A 26,331-nucleotide genomic window follows, 5' to 3' on the forward strand; every position below is an offset into this window, starting at 1 on the left:
TGCTTGAAATCATCACGTAGCTAATCCCTCCCAGATTAGTGGCAGAATGAGACTGTGCAGCAAGAATTTTTATATAAATCATTTGCCAGGCAAGCTTTAGAGACAGACGGATGAAGTAAGAACAGAAGTAAAGACACCACATAGCATACAGGAGGGATATTTGGAGAAAACACATCTGGAAAACATTAGTGTTGCAGAATCAGAGGGATTCATTGCTAAGGAACAAGCTATACTGCAAATCAAGGTTTGTAGCAACAAGGGAGGAGGAGGCCATTTTATATACCTGCTCAAATTACACAAAATACTCATGTCTGAGCCACTGACTAAGTGCTGTGCAAGTGATCTTGAAGGTTTACAGATCAATTTCTTAGCCTATATAGTACAAGGTGGGGCACAAGCCAGTGGCAGCTTCAGACCATCATATCACACTCCAGAACAGCATGATTAGCTCCTGAAAAACCTGCCTGTCCTATATAAGCAAAAAAAGCTGAGAATCTGAGACCTTGATGTGAATGATATATATTGGAGATCTGTCAGTAGAAAAACTACCTCAAAATTTCTAAAATAAAATAAAATAAAATAAAATACCACCAACATTGGCAATATCCTAACTCAAAAAAAAAAAAAAAAAAAGTGTCATAGAACAATAAATTTGATCACATCTTGGCAGATCTTGGAAGATAAAAGGGCACATATTTAAGAACTAAAAACAAAGATTTTTTTAGGAACAAGCTATTACAACTTAATTACATTCATTACGCACAGACAGAAAAACCAAAACGCTCAAATCAGTAATAAATATGATTGGTGATTTAAAAGAGGCAGGTTCATAAAACTGAAAATAACTAAAAGCTGATAGAACTGGAGAAAAATATGAATAATTTTGGAAAGCTGATTAAATATTTCATTTGATGGCCAAAAAGCTACCATCCCACAGCTGAAAAATTAGGTGACACTAGTTATAAAACAACTTGACTTTAGCAGAGAGAACAAAAGCATCTACAAAAGCTAAAATATATTTGTGATCTGTGTGTGTGCATGCCAGAGTGTGTGTAATGAAAAAAAAATTAAAAAAAAAAAAAAAAGTAATATTATAGAAAAGGATATATATTTAGAAGCTAGAAAGTTAGAAAGTTCAGGAAACTGATTAAGGAAACAAAGAATCAAGTAAAAAGCACAGGATGTTACTGTCATAGGGAATAAAAAAAAAAAAAAGTAGGGAAACTGCCAGAGGTGCTGGTTCTTTCCTAAATGAATAGGGTAAAGCTGTCAATGTAGAAAAGACACAAAAGTGTTCAAAAATATTTCTTTTGTTTATTTGGAAAAAGGATTATATTTTCAGATTACATGAAAATGATAAGTACATTCACTTTTATAAGGAATTTTCAGACACTTTCTTTACATGCAAAGAACAATAGGATATTCATTACTTATGTTTTAGAAGTAAAGCAATCTTTGAATGAGATTTAATCTGTTACCTGGATCTATATTTAGGAATGCTATAAACAAGTCATTTGTTAGCCAGAGGGGTCTAGAGGAAACATTAGGCTGGGAGCCTACATTTTTTAAAGAAGTCACTTTAAACTCCTAAAGTCGCTTCAAACTCCTAAAGCACTGAACAGATTTACTTCTTCATCTTGAAATGCTGATGCTTTCTTCAATAGAATGCCTGCTATTTGTTAGGCACTTCACAAAGTCTCATATAAATTCTTTCTGAGCATCTGATGAGATGTGTTTTTGGCAAGACAGGATGTCAGCGCCTGCTGCTTTTGAAGGCAGACTTCTTGTGTAAGGTTGTATATAAATACATATTAAGAAAGAATGTTTTAACATAACATTTGAGACATAAATATTCATTTCCTGCTGCAAACTATAGAAACAAGGTATTCTATTTCCTTCTGATTCTTAAGTACTTATTTTTGGAGGGTTTGTTACTTCTCCTGTCTGTTGTTCCTTGATCCCAAGTTTTCTGTGTCAAGCAAAATACCTCCTTTGCTGTACGTTTCCTGGATTTGAGGATGGAAAATATGCAATGGTGAAACTGACTGGAATAGTTAACACTGTTCTCCTGTGCCCTATATATATAAAGGTTGCAGAGAATGTGACAGTTTAATGGCTCCTCTTCCTGCCAGCCTGAAAACCTCGGTGTGACTAAAACCTTCCTGAATTCCTGTAGTTTATAAAAGGCAACTAACCACATAAATTAATTAATAATAATTTACATGCATACAAAAAATAAAATAAAATAAAATAAAATAAAATAAAAAAGTAAAATAAAGCTCATCAGACAAGGACCAGCTTGTTTAAATGTTTATTTGTGTGGGGTGATTTGAATGGCTGACTGCCAGATGTCTCACCTGAAGTGGCACACAGGATGCTGCAGGACTGATACTCGATAATGCACACAGCAGAGGTCACTGAGACTGATGTACTCAAAAGCAAGACAAAATAGAGGCCACACAACCAGACTAAGCTCTAAGCAGAGGCCTGAATCAGTTCAAGCTAAATATCAAGGTCCCTGTTCACTGCAGCTAGCAGGAAAATGATATTTTCTGTGGAAGCATTTTATGTCTCTTATCAAACCCATGTAGACATTCTCCTTTTTCACTCTAATTAAAAAAATCAGGACCAAAACCTTTTTATTCCCATTTTTAATACTTGAAACACACACACACAAACCATGTTTTTTACAAAGGAAGCAAATATCTGCCTCTAAAGTTTTCATCGAAAAGGAAAAATGCAAAAGCAGGTTAATAAAAGCAACTTCTTCCTCTGGTTATTATCCTCCTTTCTCACTCATGCATATTACAGTGATCCAAGCAGAGAACAAGCAGGCATTCAGACCTTCCTTAGCATGCAAATGAAGCATTGGCTTATGCATTACCCCTTACATCTGAAAGCAACTCGTGTGTCGCAGCATAACCTTGTTCAATAAAACGGGGGTCTTTGCCTATTCCTCCAGCACAACCGGTCCACATTTTTCATCCCCGATGTAGGACTAAACCTAATCTGAATGGCAGTAAAACCGAGACAGAAGAGTAGGTGAAGATAAGGAAGCACATGAAAATAGATTATTATTTTATCAATACATGTTTCAAAAAGGAGGAAATCAGCATCTCCCTCTGGGTGTACACTCAAAATCAGATATGAACTACTATCTGATTGCTTTCTAAAGTGTTGCCTGGGAGAAATAAGCATAAACCATAGAGCAGATCCTCTGTATAAGCAAATCACTGTATGCTTTTACACCAGCTGAAATACCAGTCCTTCTCTGTCCCACCTGTCAAAAATGCAGAGATGTAAAACAGGTGCCTTCAGTCCCCCAGAGCAGGTACATCCCCCCTCTCCCACCTTTAACGCATCCAGTGAGTTTCAGCACTCGATTTAGCTCTTTTCCAATTTCATTTCATAGAGAACAGAAGATGTTTTTTGGCAGTGACACTTAGCTGAACTCTGCTTTGTGTGCAGTTAGATTTACTTCTAACACTTCTGAATGTCGTTGCCCGCATTGTTGCTTTTGTCCCATACACTCTTTTTGTTGGTTAGTTTTGTATTGAAATCGCAGTTAAGCCATTCAGCATGGTATTTTCTCTGCAGAGTGAAAAGTGTGTGAAAGCAGTTGAAGGTCACACATATTATAACAAAACAAAAGAGAGAAATAATAGGGCATCCATTCTGAAGTCCTCAGACATCCAACATATTATTGTCTTGGTGATTTCAGTGCGGATAAGAAGGGTTGCAGAGGGAAGGAGGCATCTTAATCCAGCTGCTCCTTTCAGCATGCACAATGAGAGGCATGCGGGGGTCCTGTTCCCCAGACCTGTTCTGCCACTCTGTCACAGGCACACAGTGGTGCCTAGAAAAGACACCTCTCTGCCAGCCAACCATGGAGGCAAATGCTCTGTTTGTGGATATCTGCAGTGGTGCCCCTCGTTTTGCACAGAAAAGCTTCACAGCATTGGGCCAGAGGGACTGAACTCTACAGCTCATCTGCTCCCCAGCCAGGCTCTGGGGACTGCAGCCCCTGGGTCCTGTTTCAACAAATGTAACTGCAAAAACATACTTACCTGGGGTCTATGACCAAAGCCAAATTAAGTGAAGCAATCAGATGTAAAGATGCAGTTTTTTCCTCCACCCCAGGAAACAAAGCACCTGGAACTATGGCATAAAATGAAGGGAGTAGGCATGTATCACATTCATCCCTCTGTATGCAGCACTGCTGAGACCACACCACAAATATTATGTTCAGGTTTGGGTCCCTCACCAAAGGAAGGATATTGGGGTATCAACCCACAGCATGCATGGAGAAAAAAAAAGGAGTCTGAGGGGAGACCTTATCACTCTCCATAACTGCCTGAAAGGAGGTTGTAGCAAGGAGAGTGTTGATCTCTTTTCTCAGATGACAAGTGACAAGACAAAAGAAAATGGACTCAAGTTGTTCTAGGAGAGGTTTAGATTGGACATTATGAAGAATTTCTTAATGGAGAAGGTGGGCAAGTATTGGAATAGGTTGCCCAGGGAAGTGGTGAATTCCCCACCCTTGGAGGTTTTATGAAAGATATGTGGACATGGCACAAAGGGACATGGTTTAGTGGTGGGATTCAGTGGGTCAGGCTGATGGTTGGACTTGAGGATCTTGACAGTCTATACCAACCTAAAGGATTCTATGATTTTATTTTATGACTACATTTCCTTCCTTGCTCCAGGTCCCTCATACATTTGACAGGAAGAACAGCTTGCATTGCTTGAAGTGTAATTATTTTACTTCTGTGTGGGTCTTCCCAGTCTGTCAGTGTAACCAAACCCCCTTTTTTTTTTTTTTTTTTGAGGTTTTAGCCCTTCTTTATTGCTGCATTTATTCTTCAGTATGATAGCTCATTTAGAAGCAGAAATTTAACACCCTTGAAACTGTGAGCAATTTTTCAAATGCCATCTTTACATCTCCCTTTTATTACAGCAGTTTCTGTGCCATTCCTAGCCACCAGCACCAATACAGGAGCATACGGGGAGGCTGTGGTTCTAGCCGGGCACAAGCACAGCCTGATGAGGTCCATCCAAAGCAGTGATATCTTGGGCAACTCTAAAAGATGTTCAGGTCTCACAGCTGTTAAGATTTAAGCATTCAGTTCAGAAACTTCCAAGTAGCATAATCTTCTGGTTCAAAGTAAATGGGGAACAGAGGGTACAACCCTGAAGTCACAGAGTAGCACAGGGAGGTTGCCCAACTCCATCTCCTTTTTTATCTCCTTTTTTTTTTTTTTTTTTTTTTTTCTGGCCTCCAGGCCAGACATTCCCTCAGATGGGGACTATCATTCCCTCAGAATACAAAACACAATTCAGAGTCATGAGCTATCTTGCAGACCAGAAGAATTAAAGCCACTTTACTTCCCTACCTATACAGTATCATATATATTACAATAGCACAGTTCTCTACCCAAGTTAATAAACCCAGTTCTGCATTTAGAGGTAATAAACCTGCTGGTTGGACCTCAGCCAGTGTCATATTGTAGCTAACCTAAAGGAGGTACTGAAGTGAGCTAGTGACAAGATGAACTGAGTAAATATTTGGGTGCTTAGCCTCTGTTGAACTCCATCCTGCCACAGGTCTGTTCTCAGCACCTGAGATAGCCAGTGTAAAGCTTACTCAGGTATGTATCATCAGCTGCTGTAGGAGAATATTAATTCTGACCTAGTGCAAAGCAGGAGAGAATAAGACTCTCCTTTTACCTCCCAGAAGTGGAGTTATATATGAGACCATTTGTCTGAGTATATATTGTCTTGCTGGCAGGGCTGGCTGGCAGAGTGGCTTTGTTCCTCCACACAGAGTCCTAAATCATGAATCCCGGGTCCACAGAACAATGATATTTCAAACAGGGAGTGTCAATATTAATATCTCATTTCATTGTTTTTAATCAGCTAAAATTATTCGGTCAGGGCAAATTCTGCTCTCTGTTATCCCTGTGCAATTCATTGATTTTGCAATGGCCAAGTGTAATTGTGTGCAGAATTTGGCTATTAATGTAATTTTAATAAAAGTTTCTTCATGTATATTTCATAAATCTATTATTTTGCAGCAAGTGTTTTCTAATCAGAGGGGAGATATCTCTAGAGATTGTTGCTCATTTGGTAAGGTAGGCAAAAGGTAATAAATACCACTGCATTAGAAATGTAAGTGAAAGTGCAAATGAGAAGTTGCTTTAAGATGAGAATAGATTAAATATGGTACATTTTCTTAAGTATCTTTATAATGTAACTTGGCTTTTCATCTTGATCTTTGGTTAAAGTGTCTTTCTCTGGATTTAACTCTTCATACATGCTAAAACATCTCTGCACAATTGGAATAAACGCCATTTTTAAATTAAATGCATATTGTGCCAAAACCTTCCCTCAGCAATATCTATGCATAGGAATTCATAACAGAATTTAAAACCAGAGCTGAAGGTCACCTCTTTTGTATCACAGGCCATTACATCTCTTCCCTGTAAGTAAATCCAGTAACTTCACACAAATTAAAATATTTCATTCCCCTTGAGACCTAACTGTTAAGTGCTTCTGACAGAGATCATCTGAAACAAAGCTACAACAAATGCCCAAAGCCTTTGCAATGCCAGAAAACAGAGGTGTAGTACTCTTCTATAGCAGAAAAAAACAAGAGTCCCTCTCTGAATTAGGGAGAATTCACCTTTGCTTCTGAGCATATGAATCTGGCTTAGTAGACAAGGACCAAACCATGAGGATTGTTTGTACCCCACAGGAGCAAGGATCCACTCTTCCCAACTCTCCCAATTGCAGCTGTGGACAAGGACAGCTAAATGACAAATTCATCCATCCAGTTCTGTCTTGGGAAAGTTTTCCAGACCTTGAAGATAAAAATCTTTTTTGGGTGTAATCTCTGTCTTAACAGAGGTCTGCACATGTTAGTGGCAATGCTCAACTTCTTCTCCCCATGGGCTAAGCAGAGATGGAATGATGGGAAAATGTGGGTTCATGCTTTATGGTAATTGTCTGCCTCTCAATCACCTTTTCAGTAAAGAGAAGAAGGGTAAGTTCTGCAATTCTCCCAGTTAGATTTCCCACAATCTCCTTGAGCTGAGGACATCTTTTTCATAATACTCCTAGCAATGCTGTGTACAGAGGAACAATCACTCTACTAGTTCTTCTCAACTATTCCTTTTTATATATAAACAAACAAACAAACAAAAAAGGTATTTTTCTCCCCATAGCATTTCATTAGCCTAATTGCACAATATTGAGTAATTATTCAGAGTAACCCCTTACACCCACCTCCAAGGACTCAAGCTCACATACCCCTATTGTAATTTATTTCTCAGGAGCAAATGTTGCATCTGAACGGTATTGCCTGCTTTCTGAAAGTCGGAAGACTAAATCCAGATGTGAAAGAAGCAAGGATAATGGTTCTGAGGATTCCTTTTTGACTGAAAGAATGCAATTACTTTCCTGGAGTTGCTGAGAAGTGCAAGAATGACCTTGTTTAGTGTAATTTGGGATTTGAGAGTGGTTCCTGAGCTCAGAAGAGTTTGCTTTCTATTCGGCTGCTTAATGTTGCCAAAGGGTTATGAAAAGGAACTAAGGGAAAAACATATTGTTTGAATACTCACAATTGCAATGCTGAGACATTTAAGACACTTACAGCCTCCACAGTTTACATCATCCATATGACATGTACAAGACAGTTCTGAGGTATTATCCACAAAAGCTTGTATTTTTGTGTCCTAGGAAAATGGCAACAGAGTTTACATTATGAAATTGTCACACAAATAGATCAATTAAGAAAACACAACTTACATGCTTAGAAAGTGAAGGATATGTAAGCATAAGAGAAACCTTGAAAAAAGGGCATTTGTACTGGATCTAGCAGCATGACTTATCACAATTAGCTTAGCAGAGTCACATATATCATACAAAATGCCATATTGATAGGAAAAAGTACTCAAATGTGTCATGTACCACACAGAAAGGGTGGAACCAAACTGTGAAGTGCTGTGAGATATAATGTTCAAGGTACAATACACGATGAGCCAGAATAGAAAGAGATGACAGCAACCAGACAGCAGACCAAAATAAAATAAAATGAAATAATGACATGCTGTCTTTGATCCTGTTTACAAGAGGAAAGGAACCGCACAGTAAAGCTTTCATGATATCACAGAATCTGCAAGTGTAGAAGAGATTGTTTTGAGAGGGGGCTTGAACCTGGAAGTCTGCACGCAGCTCTCCCATTAACTTCAGCTATAGTTCAGCGTGCAGAGAGACAGAAAGATGAGAGTCAAGATAACTCAGTGAGTAGCTTGAGGACAATAAAAGTGTATGCAAAGAAAAATATTATTGACCAATATCACCCTGCACTGTCTTTTTTTACACTGTATTAGCTCACAAGCTTTGGAGATCAAGCACAGTTTTAATGAAGCTCGCATATTATATAAGGTTTTACATTCTTCTAAAGTAGCCACCTATATGTGAAAAGGTTTTAGGATTGCTAGGGAAGCATCAGTCCAGTCCTCTCTAAGAGGCAGAGGAAAGGAAGCTTTAACCTTGTACATTCAAAGCAGAGTAAGTTTTATAGAGATCAACACTGCTACTTCCTTGTCAAAAGAGGAATTCTCTTTCAGTAGTTCAGTAGTATTAAACAGCATATTATCTCTCAAGTCTTTTTTTAGTCAGAGACTTTGCTACACCTGGGAATGAAGGACAAACATTAAAATCTGCTTTTTCTAATATTTTATAGCTTCTTCTGTATCTGAGATAACCACTTACATTTTTTGGTTAGTGCTGCTGTAAAGGAACATTTCTATCTAACCAATTTAAAAATAAATAAATAATAACTTAAAGAAAAAAAAAATGAAAAACACATCATACCACCTATGAATAGCTGGACTATATATAAAGCATATAAGGTAAACCTCATATTCTGTTTAGCCTATGTTAAAGAAAGCCCCAAAATACTGTCATGTTAATCACTGGCCTTCATGGCTCAAGGCAAGATTGGGCAAACAGGAAAGACTCCATAAGAAAATAAAAATTCCCAGAGGTCTGCAAAACAAATTCCAGAAGAAAAGTTGGAAAGAATTTGGTCCATTTTGTCAGAAGGAAGGAGATCAAGGGTTACTATTTTCAAACATGTAAAAGTTTGCTAAAAAAAAAAAAATCATAGAAAGAATTTAAAGGGACTAGACTAGACATCAGGAAAACTTTCCTGACATTTAGTTTAAGGGGAAGTATTGTAAGCAGGCTTTTTGAAAGAAAAAATATTTTAAAAGGAAATACAATAGAGAGAAAGGTTTACTCATAGCTGATTCTGCCTTGAGGCTAAGGATGGCCGAAATGGCCTGTCTAGGTCATTTGAGCCTAGATTTATGAGCCAAGCTGCTGCCTCTGAAATGAAATACGACATACTCATTTTAAAACTGTACTGCAAAGTTTAAAGGGAAAAGCATAACTTCTCCAGTTAAAACTGCAGGGACAGCATGAATAGGAAACATATTTGGAAATTTGGCTTATGTTAAAATAACTTCTCCACTGCAGCCTTCAAGGGGCATTTTAATGGTTATCAGCAGTCGATATTTTGGCCACCATCTCTGTTCTGAACAGAGAGGATGCAGAAAACTTCATTCTCCTCGAGGCATTTGTGGGGCACCATTTCATCCTTGTTCACTGGACAGAGGGCCATGTGTTGACTTTCCAGACAGAGCTGTTTATTCTGGTGCATTAGCTGATTAGCTTTGAAAAACAATCTTTTGGAGAGGGAAAAAAAAAATTAAAAAATGTTCTAAAGCATTTTCTCTTTTTAGAGGGACTTACTGTTCCAAATTGCTTGCAGCTTTTCTCTCCATATAATGATTATGTAGTTAAACATTAGTGAGTCTATATAAGTAGAATAATGACAATAACTAGAGCAAGGAATGAAAATGTTAAACTAACAAATAAAGAGGTCAATTACTGAAACAGATGAGAAGACAGAGGGCAAATTCTAATAACAAGACATAGCTGGCACAATGATTAGGCCAAAGGCAATGGTTACTGAGTTTGGATTCAGAATGCTAAAGCAGCAACAGTGAAAAACAGAGGACATACAAGACAGAAAGAGTACACAAAATGACTGGAGGATATATGAAGGCAGAAGGGAAAGCGGTTCAAGTGAAAAATGTTATAAGACAGAAAGTCCAGAAAGGACAAGTTTACCTGAGGATGAAAAATTAAAACGAGTAGCTGAACTCCTGTAGTATTATGCAGCTCTTTTTAAAGCAGAATCCCAATTAACACACCCAACAGGTTTCTGCTTACCAAAATCCTCTTAGCAGTGTGATGGTAGTATCATGATTCCTCAAACCCCCAGTAAAATGAATCCCTTTGTGTCTACATTTTCTTCAGAGGGGGTGACAATTTATTCTAAGCACACATTCCTGATAGGGCTTCCAGAGCACCCTCTGGTCTTGCTTAAATGGAGCTTGGTATATTAAATAAGACTGCTTTCTGAGGCACAGACTCATAGCAAGCAGAGAAAACTGACTGCTGTTGATACTAACATGCTGAGGCTCATGCTCTACAAGGTTGATTGATCTGAATTCAGGTGGTGATGGAGGGGATCTTTGTGGACAAAATTATTCCGTAGCTATAAGCTATCACTGACATGTGGTAGCAGTAATAAAGTGAAGTTTCAGAATCACATAATCATAGAATCATAGAATTGCCTAGGTTGTAAGGGACATTCAAGATCATCTAGGTCCTACCCCCTGCCATGGGCATGGATGCCACCTACTAGATCAGGTTGCTCAGGGCCCTATTCAGCCTGGCCTTGAACACCTCTAGGAATGTGACATCCACTGCTTCTCTGGGCAACCTGTACCAGTGCCTCACCACCCTCTGAGTGACAAATTTCCTCCTGTAGCCTAATCTAAATCTCCCCTCTTTCAGTTTAAAGCTGTTCCTCCTTGTCCTGTTGCTATCTGCCTGTGTAAAAAAAAGTTGCTCTCCATCTCTTTTATAAGTCCCCTTCAAGTACTGAAAGGCTGCAATGAGGTTCCCCTGGAACCTTCAGTTCTTTAAGCTAAACATCCCCAGCTCTCTCAGCCTTTTTTCACAGGAGACGTGCTCCAGCCCTCTGACCATCTTCATGGCAGTCCTCTGGACCCAGCCTAACAGGTCTATATCTTTTTTGTGGTGGGGGCCCCAGATTTGAATGCTGTACCCCAAGTGAGGCTTCACAAAGGCAGAGTAGAGGGGGACAATCACCTCCCTTCACCTGCTGGCCACTCCTCTGGTGATGCAGCCCAGGGCACTATACCTTTGATAAAGATATTAAACAGCACCAATTCCAAAACAGACGCCCGAGGGACACCACTCGTCACCAGCCTCCACCTGGACACTACGCTGTTGACTGCAACTCTCTGGATGCAGCCATACAGCCAATTTATTATCCACTGTCCAACCTTCAAATCCATATTGCTCTAATTTAGAGACCAGAATGTCATATGGGACCTTGTCAAAGGCCTTACAGAAGTCCCAGTAGCTGACACCGGTCAGTGTTCCCTTGTTGACTGATGCAGTTACTCCACCACAGAAGGCCACCAGAGTGGTCAGATAAGATTTGCCCATTTGTGGGGAAACCATGCTGGCCGATTATCAGATCACCTCCTTGTCCTGCATGTGCCTTAACATTGCCTCCAGGAGGATCTGTTCCATGATCTTCCCAGGCACAGAGAGAGTTATTGCGCTCTAAGAAAAGCATCCTTGAAGAGCCTCCATCGCTGACCAGTTCCTCTGTCCCCGAGGACAGTGTTCCAGGGGATCCTATCCACCAGGTCTTTAAACAGCTGGAAGTTTGCTCTTTGGAAGTTCAGGGTCCTAACTTTGCTCTTTGCCAGGCCCATGTTCCCCAAGACCACAAACTCAGGCAGGGCATGGTCACCGAAACCCAGACTGCCTCCAGTCTTAACCTCTTTAATGAGTTCATTCATTCCCATTGGTGAGCACCAGGTCCAGTAACACTTCTCTGGTTGGTTTGTCTCATACCTGGACCAGGAAGTCACCTTCAATTCACTCCAGAAGTCTCCTGGATTGCTTACAGCCTGCTGCATGGCTTTCCTTTTTTAAATCTGGGTGGTTGAAGTCCCCTGTCAGGATGAGAGCGCACAAGGGTGACATTCGTTGAAGCCAGAAGGCCTCAATAACAGGGTCCTCTCAATCAAGTGGCCTGTAGTAGATCCCAAACACATGGTGTCCTTTATTGGTCTGGCCCTTAATTTTACCCACAGGCTCTCAATATATCTGTGGCTGTTTCTCAGAGGCATATCTTCGCAATCAATCCATCCCCTAACATAAAGGACAACACCCCTGCCTATCCCTTCTGAAGAGCTTGTAGACCTCTATTCCAGTGTTCCAGTTGTGTGATTCATTATATCACATTTCCATGATAGCATGTCATAGTTTTCTAAATCCTTTCATTTTATTTGGGTCAGAACAAGCAAGGCAGAGAATGACTGAAGGGCTTGAGTCTGAAGACAAACACAGTTAGTTCCTATTTATAGTTACTGTATAATATCTAATACTTCATAGCTCTTGTGACATTTCAAACACATGTGATGATTGCACTAAAATCTAAATCCATAGAAGCTGGACAATTTACAGCAGCTGAGGAGCTCTTTTTTCTAGGAACTGCTACTGACAAATCATTTTGATTTTTAGGCCTTCCTCCAACAATCAATATTTTTATTGCTTTACTCAAAATAGGAAACAGTCATATAACAACAAAAGTTGTTGGGTTTTGTTCCAGATTGTTTGTTTTAATTTTTACTGTTTGGTTTGAGCACAGTGAGGTAGCCTCTCCTCTTAGGGAATATGAAAAATGTTGGAAACAAATTTTATTCTACTTTGTGGAGAAAGGAGTGAAAAGACTTCAATGCACTACAGATAGGCTGAAGCTCATGCTGATTATTTATTCAGCCTTCAGAGGCTGCCTTCTCATCCATGCTGCTGCTTACATGTAAGGACTTGTATTCCTGAACAGTCATATGCTACCACTGATGAGTCTCATTTTGCTTTCTGTTTCCGCTCTTGATTCATCCCATATAATAATTTTTGTTCCAAGTCAATTACATAGAGATATGTAGAGCTGTTCCAGACAAAGACATTTTCCATCGTAAAGTTAATGCAAACCATCCAGCAGAAAGAGAAAGCAGAGCAGTGTGTTCACTGGAGTTAGCTGTCCAAACTGCCCTATTCATGAATTCCTGGTTTTGTACCTCATATGTCACAAGCAGGTGAGGGATGGGACCATGTATAATGATGGTGCTTTGGTCTGGCAGCCACAACTCAATCCTCAGAACTGTCATTGCACTTATTGTCACCAATCTCTCTGTCAAGCCTGTGCTTTGAGGTGACTTTCAACATATCCTCAAGGTAGGCAAGGCTTCTTTTTCTGAATATTACTCATTTTGCTGGCAACACAGACATCAATATCTGTTTCTCAGCATTTGAAGGAAGATTTAATTCGTCTATCAATTCCACTATTGAATTCTTTGAAAGGGGACAGAACTTTGTATTCAGAAGCCTTGAAAAATCTTCACAGCTATTGCTCCATTACTTTTTTAATTTGTGGCAAGAAAAGATTAGCACAAGAGAACAGATTAGTTGCTGGTTGGCAGCTTTTCCAGCATTTATAATGGTTAGCTAAACTAGCTTTACCTGCATAGCCTCATGTCCAGTAAAATTGGTTTAAAATTTTGTGTAGTAAAATAATTGTTAACATAATGAGTTAGATCTATTCCTGGTGTTCTTTCATATTACTTCAATTTAGTAGTTTAATTAAAAAAAAAAAAAAAAAAAAAAAAAAAAGTACATTTCTGTAAAAGTTGAAATAACTTTCTACAGCCTGGACTATGCCAGTGACCAACCCCTAGAGTAAAGCTTCCAGGCAGAAACACCTAAACAGAATTACCAGAAGCAGAGTACGGTAGGATAAGACAAGTCATAACCAAAGAGAGCCCATAACATTCTTGTACTGTTAATCAAATGCAGGTTTTTCTGATCTCAGTTCTGATACAAAAACATTTTCTTACCCTGAGCATCTCTCTCCCTCATTTTGCTAACTGTAAAATTATTATGTCAGGATTAGAAAGCCAGTAGCTTGCTAAGTGTTTACACGCTTTTCTGTTTAAATAAATAAATAAATTCTATTTGTGAAGGACTAAAAAGCATTAAGCATTACAAAAATTGATTGTTTTTCACTTATTTCTTATGAAATATTTCATCTGCTAAGACGTTCTGACAACCTTAGTCATTCGCCAGTTTTAAGTTCCTTTGTAAGGACTGTGCTATTGACACAGAATCATCATTTTCCCCTTCATAATCATATTTTCATGCCTCATGTCCTTCCCACCTGTGGCTTTCTAGTAATTAACGATGTTACAATGCAAATGCTAATCAAGCCGTGTATGTATTTTGCTCATTTGTTTCCTTATGGGAAACATTTTAATTTCCCCTGGTCTTTACACAGCAGCTGCATGTCCTTCTGATTATTTCTGCTGCTGAAAAGTGGTCAAAGAGTTGTTCAGGCCAAAAATCAGTCCAGGTGTGAGCACATGAAACTCTTTTGGCCCAGTGTCCTAAGCCACATGCCACCTAGTGTTATTAAAAGCGAGGAAATCATAGGATCTATGATATGTACAGTAGCAGCAAGAAAAACATAGAAATGAGAATTTGTAACTACCAAAACAGACTGCTGCAGTAGGTGTTTTGAATATTGCAGCAACTGTAAAAAACAGAAAACAAACTTTTCTGCTACTCAATGTTATCTGTTAAGAATATGCCTATATACCATCCCATTCTGTCCATGACTATAAACTAGACAAAAGTATTCAAAGCCAAATTTTCTCATTAACATACAATAAATGTATTTTAAAAGATTTTTAATGCATATATAGGAACTTGACTATTTTTTAAACCTCTGTTCAGCTGCATGAAAACACAAAGACTGTCATGCAGCTGAAGCATAGGACTGGGAATGAAGAAGTATACTAAGATCTGACATGGGCTTCCTGGTTTTGTTTTGTTTTTTTTTTTACCTTCACCCTATGAATCTTTCTAGGACTCATTTTAATCTTCTGTAGAATGGAAATAGCAGCTCATACAGAAATCTCAGGGAGACTGTTAGGCCTAATTCTTCAAAGTTCTTTGATGATCTCTGATACAAAGCACTAAAAACACGCTAACTGTTGCTTTTATACGTATCTTCTCTTGTACTTCAAAGAGATCTGAAGGCATAACTCCATTACAGCTTAATGGTCTGTATCTTGGTATCTTGTTTTTTGTTTCCCCTTTTTTTTTTTTTTTTTTTGTTGTAGCTGGGAGCTGTGTTTTAAATTAGGTTCAAAGCACTGAGAAAGAAAACATCCTCCTTGGCCTTCCCAAATTGTCCACACTGCCTTTTTCTTCTTTCTCACCTTCATACTGTTTCTACAGGCAAGGTTTTAGATAAAAGGAAAAAAATATATATAAGAACATCTTGTAAACCACTGAACTATCATGGTCTCTTGTCTGTTCTGAGGTGTTCTGCATCCAGAAGATGGTAATGAAATAGAATCTCTACAGCTGGAAAGCCTCAGGTACTGAATTTAACTAATAGAGAGAAAGGACTCAGGCAATTCATTCAAGTGGGCTTAGTGAATAAACAAATATCTTGCAACTTTGATAACACAGAACTTACACTTTTCTCTCAAAGGAGAAGTGTTACTGTTTTCAGAGCTTGACTGTCTGTTAAGTTTTAACTGTCATGCTCACTTCTCCACTTAACTATGGTACTTCACCACCATCACTCCTGAGCACTGTAACAGAAATACTGTAGTCTTGTGTCTGTAAGAGCTGCTCCCAACACCTAACAAATTTGCCTTGGAGAGCTACATTTAAGGCTTCTCCCAGTGAAGGCATTGAGACTGAGGCCTGTTCAGTGTTCACTGCCGTTTAAGAGAGGAGGCATTGACTACGGAGATATTTGCCCCATCTTCCTGATTGCACAGGCACATCCAAGGATACACTGCTTCTTAAACTGGTGAACACTTTGTTACTTCTGCAGCCCAGATTTACTGTAAGCACTAGCAGTCTTTGATTCTTTACCTCTTCAGGAAGTTTCTGTGTGCTTTATTCCCCATGTCCTTTGTTTTAACAACTTGTTGCAGTTCTCCTTCCTGTATACCAAGAATCTGTATTTCTTTCTTTCTGGTAAGTTATAGCTTCTTTATGCTTCCACTCTTCTGAATCAAGATTTTCCATTCTCCCCCTCCATCTCCTTCACCTCCTCCATGTCTCCCAGTTCTAACACCTATATGGATCTCTTCCTTCCTCTGCTCCCACTGTGTCAGAGACCATTGTGGCTTCTTTCATACAGGATCCATGTGCCCATCATCTTCTCCTTCCTCTCCATCACTCACTATCCCTTTCCTATTTATGAGGATATCAAAAGTTTGAAAGTTTTGTGTAAAAATTGTCTTTCTTTAATGTAAGAAGACACTTCTCCACAGAATTGCTTCCTGATCTGTAGAAAACTTTTTTTTTTTTCTTATAATAGTTGGTGGATGTACATAGCTGGTGACATGGATGGTGTGGCCCTTATTCTGTTTTCTGATTGTTTGTCATAAAAATCCATTGATTTCTGTCCAGAGATGTTTCAGACAGCTCATTACTGATCTTCTGCAGTTTGTAGGATATGATCCTCAAAGACCACCATGCTACATCTAAAAAGAAAAACATCATCAAGCTGAAACAGATTTCACAATCTCAGCCAGCTCCATCACCTCTGTAAGTGAACGACTATTCATGCTGCTCTACATGCAGACAATGATTTTGAGCATCAAGCATTTTGATAAGTAGAGCTTGTGAAGAATTCAATGTGTAGCTAAACTCTCCATAGCAATATTAATGAACAATGACCTTGCTTTGAAAATGTAATGTGTGTATTTCTTCAGTGCCTCTTGATGATCTCTGCTGCTTTGTCTACTGTGTTCAGTGTTCTTTGGAATGCCTGCCTTGCCAGGAAACCTAGAGTATCTAAACTTTGTTTTAGTAACTCTAAACTCCAATACAGGCACTTAAACAGGCACACACGCACACACAGAGACAAGTGTTCACATTATAAGACAGTTTTTATCCATTTTCCAGCAAAGCTCTCATCATAAATGATCACTAGTGGGTAAGAGCACCACTTATTTTGTATGGATACACGGAAAAACTCTTTGGGACAGAAAGATCAATTAACTTAAAATAAAACAATGATTTTTTTTTGGAGTTATAACCTTTTTTCTTTTCTTTTTAACTGCAAAGGGAACTTTCAGAAAAACACTTAATTTCTGTGTCATTTCCCCCAGCTGTACAATGGGATAATAACATTGCTTTATCTCACTAGGATTCTGCAAAGAAAATTCATTATTCTTGTGAGAGCCTCCACCACCAGAGATAAGGGTGGTAGAAAAGCCTCTCAAATTCTACTTGCATTTGAGCTTATCACTGGTCACATGAGTAAAGTTAAATAAGTGCTTGCTGGCTTTGGACCTAGGTGTAATTAAGGTAAAAATCAAAAGTTTGAAATTCTTAAAATGAAAAGGTGTTGTTCCAATTCAAGAAATCAATAGCTATGAGCTTAAGAAACATTGAATATGTTTTTGGAATATGCTTCTCTCTGCATCACAGTAACATTTACTGGCACAAAAAGGAGAAAGCATATTCAGAAAACCCAGCATAAAGCATTTCCACAGTGCTGTATAGGCTTATTAGCTTATTGTGAAAAAAATTGTTAACACTAGAGTAAAGAATTCTGTTCAGTGCCCTATTGCTTGGTTTTGATACAACCAACAAGGGTAAGTCCTTCCCCAGGCTGTTTCAGAGATGCAGAGCCTTTCAATGGATGTTTCAGTTGAAGACTCAGTCTGACCCTGTGGGAAATACACAGTTATTTCTTTTTATTTTTTTATTATTTTTTTTTTCATAAGTAGGGAAGGTATCAATGTTCTCCAGCAATCTTCATCACATGGCTTTTCACAGGAAGAAAAACAAAAGGTAGAACAAAAAGTACAGGTTGTCAAAGATGCTGTCACTTGGAACATATTTCTCCTGAGCTGTATCTGAAAAGGGAGATAAAAGAACAGATACTAAAATATTTTATGTGTGTTTGAGATGAGCTCAACGTAATTCCTGTTGTTTCTCTGCTAAAACACATCACTGACTAAAGTAACATAAAGCTCAAAATGCTATCTTTGAAAATAGTTAGACAAACACTACTTAGAGGCTTGGTTGTTTTTTAACTTTGTTTTAGCCTGTCAAACTCAAGTGTAGACACTGCCTCTGCCCCCTTGCCGTTTACAAGGGTTTATACAGCTGTTGTGAGACTTCCTCTCCTTCAGTTATTCTGCTATAAATAGCAAGATGTGGAGCAACAAATGCCCACAAACGCCACTGTAACAAAACACAGTAACGCATGAAGCCTACGCTGGCCTGTATAGAAACTGTCCTTTTTATGGATGTTATATTTATGTCTCCTCCTTGACTAGAAGCTGACAGTAGTTGGCAGTCTGATCTGCACACTGAACTTGGCAGTTTTAATAGTCACAGTGCCTGAGAGGAATATTTGGTAACCACGGCAAGAGGCATTGCTGGTTACAAGCTGTGCATCTGTGTTTCATGTCTGCAGTCTGCTTTAATTTTTGTCTTACTCCACATCAAGCCTGCCGTTACTGCTTCACAGCTAAGGACAGTATTTTGCAAACAGTAAGGGGCAAATTTACTTCCAAACATTGATTCCCTTTTTAATCACAAAAAGACAGAGGGCAGGAATCCTCCAGGACTTTGTACTCCTACTCCACAGGCACGACACCATGCAGATAATAAGCATCCTCTTCACCTCCCTAACTAGAAACTTCTGGTCTAAGCTAGTTATCTGGCATCCACCTGTAGTGAGCGAAGAAAGAAAAGCACTGAAGAGACTGATTGATCCAGTCCTAAAGTAGATGTCTCAGACAAGCAGCATGAATTGCCCTCTGGAGCTTATCTCCTTCCATTAATTATAAAGGTAGCTTGGAAAACTGGTTTAAACTAGGTACTGGACTTACAGGCAGCTTAAGTTAGATGAGCTAACTTCTAGCCCTAGTTGAAAAGAGGCTACAGCAGAATCCTTTCCTCTCTGCCTATAGCAGGCTTTCTTCTGTGAAGAAACTTCAGGCAAAGCCCTGGCTTAATTTAAGTCCATGGCAGCACTTTAACCAGACTAGGATTTCCCCCATCATACTTGCTTCTGATTCCAGCAGCAGCACAGCCTCACAAAACTACCAACCGGGAATTGCTGTAGTAAAACCTTTGCCTAAATATTTCACAGTATAAGAAAAGAAATTGCGCATATTGGAGAGGTGCAAAAATGCTATTTCAAAACTGCTAGCAACCTTGCCTTTATTTTGTAAAGTGTTATTTTGCTGCACCATAAAACAAGGCCTTAACAGTTAAAGCGACTCTTTTTTTTACCAGATGCCATAAAGAAAAAACAAAACAAAACAAAAAAAACTATTCATAAAACTGAAAGAGACTGGGGCAGAAATTGTGTGGCTCTGTGTTAATTCCCAAGTACTGTGTTTTGACCCAGTTATTCTATGACTTACTGGAAAAGTTATTGTATAAGCTCGACACAGAAATTGTGAAACCAAGAGGAAAGCCAAGAAACAACCTCAGACAAGACCTCCAAACAAACATGTAGGGATTTTACAAATGCAGGAAGGGGAGATGACAAAAGAGGTCTGTGATAAAATACTACTCCTGCAGAAGGTGGTACATGTTTCACAGGTGGGTAAGGAGACAGACAGGGGTTATAGCTGACCCGCAGCCATTAGGGCTGACAGATAACAGGAAGCCTTTGGTATCTCCGTCAGCATTTGGCAGTAGCCCAGGTAAGAGAGACATGCAAATAAACCTTTGTTGTTTCAAAATCCGCTTTCTGTTATGTTACCTTCTTTCCTCCACAGTTATGATTAGGTAATGTGTGTTGTTTATTTTTAAAGAAAGCCTTGTGGTCATTGCAGCATCTCAGGATTGGAGTTGTCTCCAAAGAACTGCAGGTATCAAAATCCCTTGGAGGAAAAGTGTCTGTTGCTGTGTGATAAGTAGTCCCAGTCCCGATGGCAAGGTGGCCCAGGTGGAGGACAGGGGATTTTCAGGAATGTGCCTGAGGACAGAGCAGAGTATGTAGCTTGTCCTATCTACCTAAACCTCCTGCAAACAGGAGAAGGCAAATCAGCCCGTGATACAGGCTGGCAGGATGGGAAGCAGTTTGGATCTGGCCTCTGCCTGATGGCTCTTGCAGAAAACCACGAGACCTCACCAGGCCATGCCAAGGAGACTCACGGCAAAATGCTTGTTTTTGCAGCCCATGTTGACTTACCTAATCCTGCAGACAGGAACTGGGTTAGCAATCAGTCTTTAATCGTAGCTACAGCCCTGCTGCCCATCACATCATCGTGTGAGCTGTGCCTGAACTCCAGGTGGGATGTGTGCATCCAGAGGAGCCTCCAGCTGGTGCTCACCACCAGTATGCTGCAGCACACTTCTCAGGTCATACAGATTTTGGTCACCTCGGAGCATGAGCAGAGTTTGTATCTACACTCAATACACTATGCAGCACATACCTCAGAGGAAAAGGGATAAGAGATTCAGTTAACATTGCAAAGGATTTTTTTCTATATATACATATGAATATATAAAAATATATAAAACAAAAATATTTTATAAATGCATTCCTGTGTAGTTAGAAGTATCAGAAAAGATACTTCTACTCACAATTTCAGCAAAGATAAGTAACAATATTTCACTCTGCCTCTGCACATACTTTGTCCACCAATTTCTACCTACATATCCTTTCCCTCCCATTCACAGTAACTGAACACACTTCAAATATTAATTTTGAGTCAGTCCTCAAAACAGCTCTGCAAAGGGCAAAATAATATCAGTCCCATTTTGTTATGGCAGAGATGAAGTCACGTATGGGTTGCCCATAGTTACCGAGAAAACCTGGAGGATATCTGTGGTTTAAACCTCTGTCCATCATTTGCCCACTGACATGCCTAGATGGCCAAAATAGCTTTTCTGTTGAAAAGCTTCTAGGCAGAATATGCAACTTAAGCTTCGCTGAGCTTTGAGCACAAACCCCAGTCAGAGGCATATTTTACTGCAAATAAAGGGAAACTATTATTTTCTGTTAATGACTCTGCATTGCTAACCGTAAGATTTCAGAAGTCATGAATTCTCTCTACAACAGTTTCCAAGGAATAAAACTGGCCAAAAATATATATATATATATTTTTAACAGTCTCATGAATGCTTGTTTCATTTTGTTTAACTCTGTGTTGCTAAGACTGTAGTGTGCACTCAGGTCAAGTTATCAAGGGTTTCTGAGATACCACAAGAACTATAAACCTGTGCTTTTAAAAATGAAATATGAGATATATCCCCAGAATCTGGAACTTCAAGAATAAGACAACAAATATCATGAAACTCCATTAAAAGCAGGAGCTGACCCTGCAATGACATGGAAGAGTCGGCACTATTTCTAGGAACAGTGAGATGTTATTAACTTTTGAAATGCCTTCTAGAACAATTGGGGGGGGGCAAGTTAATTGCTGACAGTAGTAATTTCACCCAAATAAAGTGAAAATTTACCTGAATAGGAAATTTCACCTGCTTCCTCCATGAATAAGTTTGGTTCTGGGTGTTTTTAATCTGTCCATCCAAGTGTACCACATGCAATTTTCATATCAGCAGGGCATCTTTTCCGAAGAAAAAAAAAAAAAAAAGGAAGAAAAATAAGAAGGAGCAGACATTTTGGAAACAAAATTATTACTTGCAACTGTGATAAATACCATGGTGATGCCTACAAGAATTTTTCCTATTAAGTTTTAGCAAGTGCTAGTGCCACAATAAATAACCTTTCATATATAGAGGCTTCGGAAGGAGCAAACAAGGAATAATGCAAACTATTCTAGAAGTATAAGGAAGGATTATATCACTTCAAAATTAAATCAGTAATATAATAGGGGGAAAAAAAAGTAGCTGAACTATATGGAATTATGAACCAGAGTGTCCTCATTCCTAATCTATAATTTATATGCACATTTATTTTACATTTTTTGTAGGAATACTTAGATGTACTTAGTCCAAATGAAAAATATCAGCTTACATGTAAGGCAATATAGAAGCATCTGAGGTTAAATAACACTCCTGGTAAGATGTATTTGGATCTTCTTGATACCCAGTATAGTCAATAGGGGATTTTCCTCCCATTTTCCTATTCTACTGATGCTTCAATCCTACTGCCCCTAAGAAATGTAATTTCTCATGGGTAGGAACAAAGAGTTTTGAAGGTGGAATAAAATATAAAGTCAACCTAAGTGTTTTCTGTGCAGATAAAATGTGCATGCAACTGAGTTTACAGAAGGATTTCATAATATCAAGACCTACAGAGATCAAAAGTAATAATAAGGACTCTCTCAGAGTCTGCAGCGGCATGAAAGGATCATGCATTTGGGAAAATCTTTACATTCTGTTTGTTGACATCTTGTAGATTGAGTTATGCCAGAGGGATATCAATCAATGAAGGTACTGCTTAGCGTTTGAGTCCATTATTAATACAGTCCAGTATATTTTTATATGAATAAAGTTTTTTAAAAGTGAAAAACATATTTAATTTTTTAAATTCTTCAAGACAAGTTTCATTCCCCACATGCACATATGATTTATATAATCTCAATGTTCTCCAAGTTCAGCCAGTCCTACTCTGGAACAGATATGTATATACATCTGACAAATCATGACTAATAATAAACCTGACAAATCATGACTAACATAGAGAAGCCTTGTTAGGGTGGCAACTTTATAACCAGAATCTGTAAATATAGCTAGAATTTCCCTGTAGAAGAATACAGATTCTCCCTGGTAAGAGATCCCTGGGGATCTCTCTGGCAGTCGTCATTCCAACCTAAGCAGTCATCTTTTCAGTCTAAGCATTACAATCCAAGGCTGACATAGAAAAATAGGGATAAGCTATGTGGTGTTATGGTCCAGGAAAATATTCACTACCCCTAACAAACTGTAGTTCAACAGCAAAGATACAAGTTAAAATGCAAACACAGAACAGGAAAATATACTCAAGACACACACAGGAGAGTATAAAATATTCCTGGACTAATATACTGGGTTTCTATATTTCCACTGATATATGTACAGAAACAAATATCTAAGTCATTGTGACGACAATATTAGGATTCATGAAGCAGCTACTTAAGTCAGCAGCTAAGATATCCTTAGACTACAGCAATGCTTACAGATTGGAAAAAATAAAAATAAAAAGGAGAGAGAAAGAGAAAATGGAAAATAGTGACTACTGGATGCTTGTATCCAACAGAGTAAAAAAAAAAATATAAATAGTTCATGTAATAAAGCAGTGCAAAGGTTTTCAGTACTGGAAAAGTTCATTTGGAGGATTTAAGCAAGAGTTCAGTCCTAAACGTAGAACTTTAACAGAAATTAAGGAGGACCTGACTTGTTGAAAGCTGACAAAAATAAGAAGCTACCAGGAAAAATTAGAAGAGACCATTAAAATCCACCATATTTTCCAGCACCATTGTGATTAAGATCACCCGGACTTACAAGAAAAAAAAAGGAGTATAGAGAATAAACTGCCAGGGACCAAGCAATTATAGGAAAGGTGTTTTTTTTTTTTTAAATCTATTGTATTAGAGATGGGAAAGTAGAGCAACACAGATATAGTCATTTAATCAGATAACTATATAGAACAAACAAAGCAGAGAAGTAAAATAACAGAATTGATCAGAAAAATAACAAACATTTACAAATATATTGAGGGTGGATGAAGATATGCTACAGAGAAAGATGCCCATAAATACAGAAGGCCAAGCAATGTATGTGTAAATATATATATGTGTATATATATTATTAAGATAGATAAAAAGTTTTCTGAAGTATACTCTCAGAACCATTGTATTACATGAAAGAGAGGTGGAGATGAAGCAGCAAATAATATCAAGAAGATTTCAGACAGTTCAGTAGGGAAAAATAGAGAGATTTCATACTCATATGCAGAAGCACAGGAGTAGACACATGGAACACAAAACACTATATTGCCTGCGTCATTGCTTGTTATTAAAAAAAAAGCATGGGTCTATTAAAGTCAATGGAGCTGTAGCAGTTTAAAACAACTGAGTTTTTGTCCCTGTGTTGCAGTGTGGTTGAAGGGTTCCCTTATGGTGAAGGAAATCACATTTCTCCCTCATAGTCCATTGAAGAAACATTTCCAACATAAACTATATTTAGAAAAAGACCTCCATGGGAAGTGAAGAAGCTTAGTCATAACTGATGAAAAGACTGTTTCCCTCCAGGGAAATTGCTTGAGAAAGCATATGAACATATTTTTCTCTTCCTCATTTTTATTTTTGAGACAGCTTTTTTGAAGGTTTTAGCACAGACAAGACAGTTGCTCAGCCACACACTGGCAAAACAGGTACGGTGTTTCTTGGCTTCACTGGTTAGACATAAGCATATGTCACAGATGAAATTATACACTTCACTTGTAAGAGAGAAACAGCAATACATTTATTGATATAATGTAGTGATCTATCAAAGCTTGATCATAAACAAAACAGCAACTAAAGATTCTCAATGGCAATGTACACTTGATTAGTTACTACATAGAGGACAGGGTTAGTCAGATGCATTCAGGAGACCCTCCCATTGTCATAAATTTCAGAGTGTATCCCCTTGCTTTCTAAACTCCTTGAACTGAAGAGGTAAGGAGCCTAGGTGTGGCTGGATCCACGCCTAGTCCCAAGCTTGGCAACAGTTTATGTCCAAGGACTATACGTGCACAATCAAAGATATAACCTTATCAAAGCTTACAAAGTTTAGCAAACACTTACCAAGGATCTGTTGTAGCAAGGAATCCATCGCAAGGAGTGAAGGATTTCTACAGGAGAAGTGACCTGGAGAGGTGTCCCTGCTCGTGGAGAGATCCTGTCATGCAGCCACCTGCCATGCAGAGGAGCTCAAAGGGCTCTTGGCCTGTTCACTTTATATGGGGTAAGATGATGGCTTAACAGTTACTTTTTTTTTTTTTTTTTTGGCACATGCTCTATTGACCCTCAGCTGCCGAACAAGACATCTGTCTGTCAGTTTCTCTGGCACCCAGTTTGAGCCAATGTTGTGGTTGCTGTCCACATAAGCAAGGCCCAGGGTGCAGTGGCCACTACCTGCCTGAGCAAGGCCTTGGGTGTAACATCCAGTGTTTGAGCAAGGCAACAGGCAGACTGAAGGTAAGTGGAGGGGGGATCACACCATCAGAGCATATCACAAGTTTGCCACAGCTCCAAGCCCTGGGCAGTAGTTTACCTAACCCCAAAAGACCACATGTAGCATAGACTGGATCAGTTACAAAAAGATAGGGGGCCACAGCTCTGATTAATATTCCTTCCATGGATCTTGCTTGACAGAGACACACCAGGAATCTTACTGGGGAAGAGAAAATACGTCCTGTGAAAGTGGCCTAAGACTTCCATGAAAATAACTCATGAAGTAAAAGTATTCCAAAATCGAATCTAATAACACTGTGTAGAAAAATCTATTCTACCAGACTGGAATTCAGAGTATCATAAAGCTAGGGAACTGTGCAAGCAACATTAAACAAGACAAGCAAAATGTAATCCAGAGCACTTGTAACAAAAGCAGAGAATAAGGAATGAGAGAATAAAAGTGTGAAGGCAGTCTAATGCTTCCACAATTAATAGATCTACTTTAAAAAAAAAAAAAAAAAAATCAATTCAGTTTAAAGTTAGAAAGATGTCAGGAAGGAGCAATTATTCATGGCTAATTACTTTTTAGAGGATGATGACAATGGGTTAGTTTTCTCTGGTATTGATGAAGAAAAACCTCTAGGGAAATCATTTGCAAAGGTTACCAAGGATATGAATTATTCTCTGGTATGTATGAAGTACAAGAATATGAAAGAATGAGTAAAATACTGGTGTAGTGAAGGTCATCAAGACAACTCAGCTAATAGCATAAATTACCGCTTTAGAGATTCAAACATGCCATCAATATGCCTAATAATGAATGATCTCCTGGAAGGGATGATTTGTTATGAACTGTTCAGATACTCACCAGAAAGAAGACTTTAAAATAATTTGCTTCAAGAAAATATAACAAAAGACAAAATTACAGAATTCCGCTTGCAGTTGTCCCTGTGAGTGAATTAGGAAAAAAAAAAAAAAAAAAAAAAAA

General features: G+C 38.5%; 1 long non-coding RNA gene across 1 annotated transcript; it reads right to left on the minus strand.

Moving 5' to 3' along the window:
- Nucleotides 1-2,563: 2,563 nt before the first annotated feature.
- LOC118164417 lies at nt 2,564-21,813 on the minus strand. Its single transcript, XR_004749486.1, has 5 exons — nt 21,703-21,813; nt 20,429-20,672; nt 7,620-7,733; nt 6,683-6,792; nt 2,564-4,158 (listed from the first exon to the last, which is right to left on the minus strand). It is a non-coding gene; the product is annotated as an uncharacterized LOC118164417 (long non-coding RNA).
- Between the last annotated feature and the right edge of the window lie 4,518 nt (nt 21,814-26,331).

Source organism: Oxyura jamaicensis, chromosome 1, assembly GCF_011077185.1.
Source record: "Oxyura jamaicensis isolate SHBP4307 breed ruddy duck chromosome 1, BPBGC_Ojam_1.0, whole genome shotgun sequence".
Taxonomy (NCBI): domain Eukaryota; kingdom Metazoa; phylum Chordata; class Aves; order Anseriformes; family Anatidae; genus Oxyura; species Oxyura jamaicensis.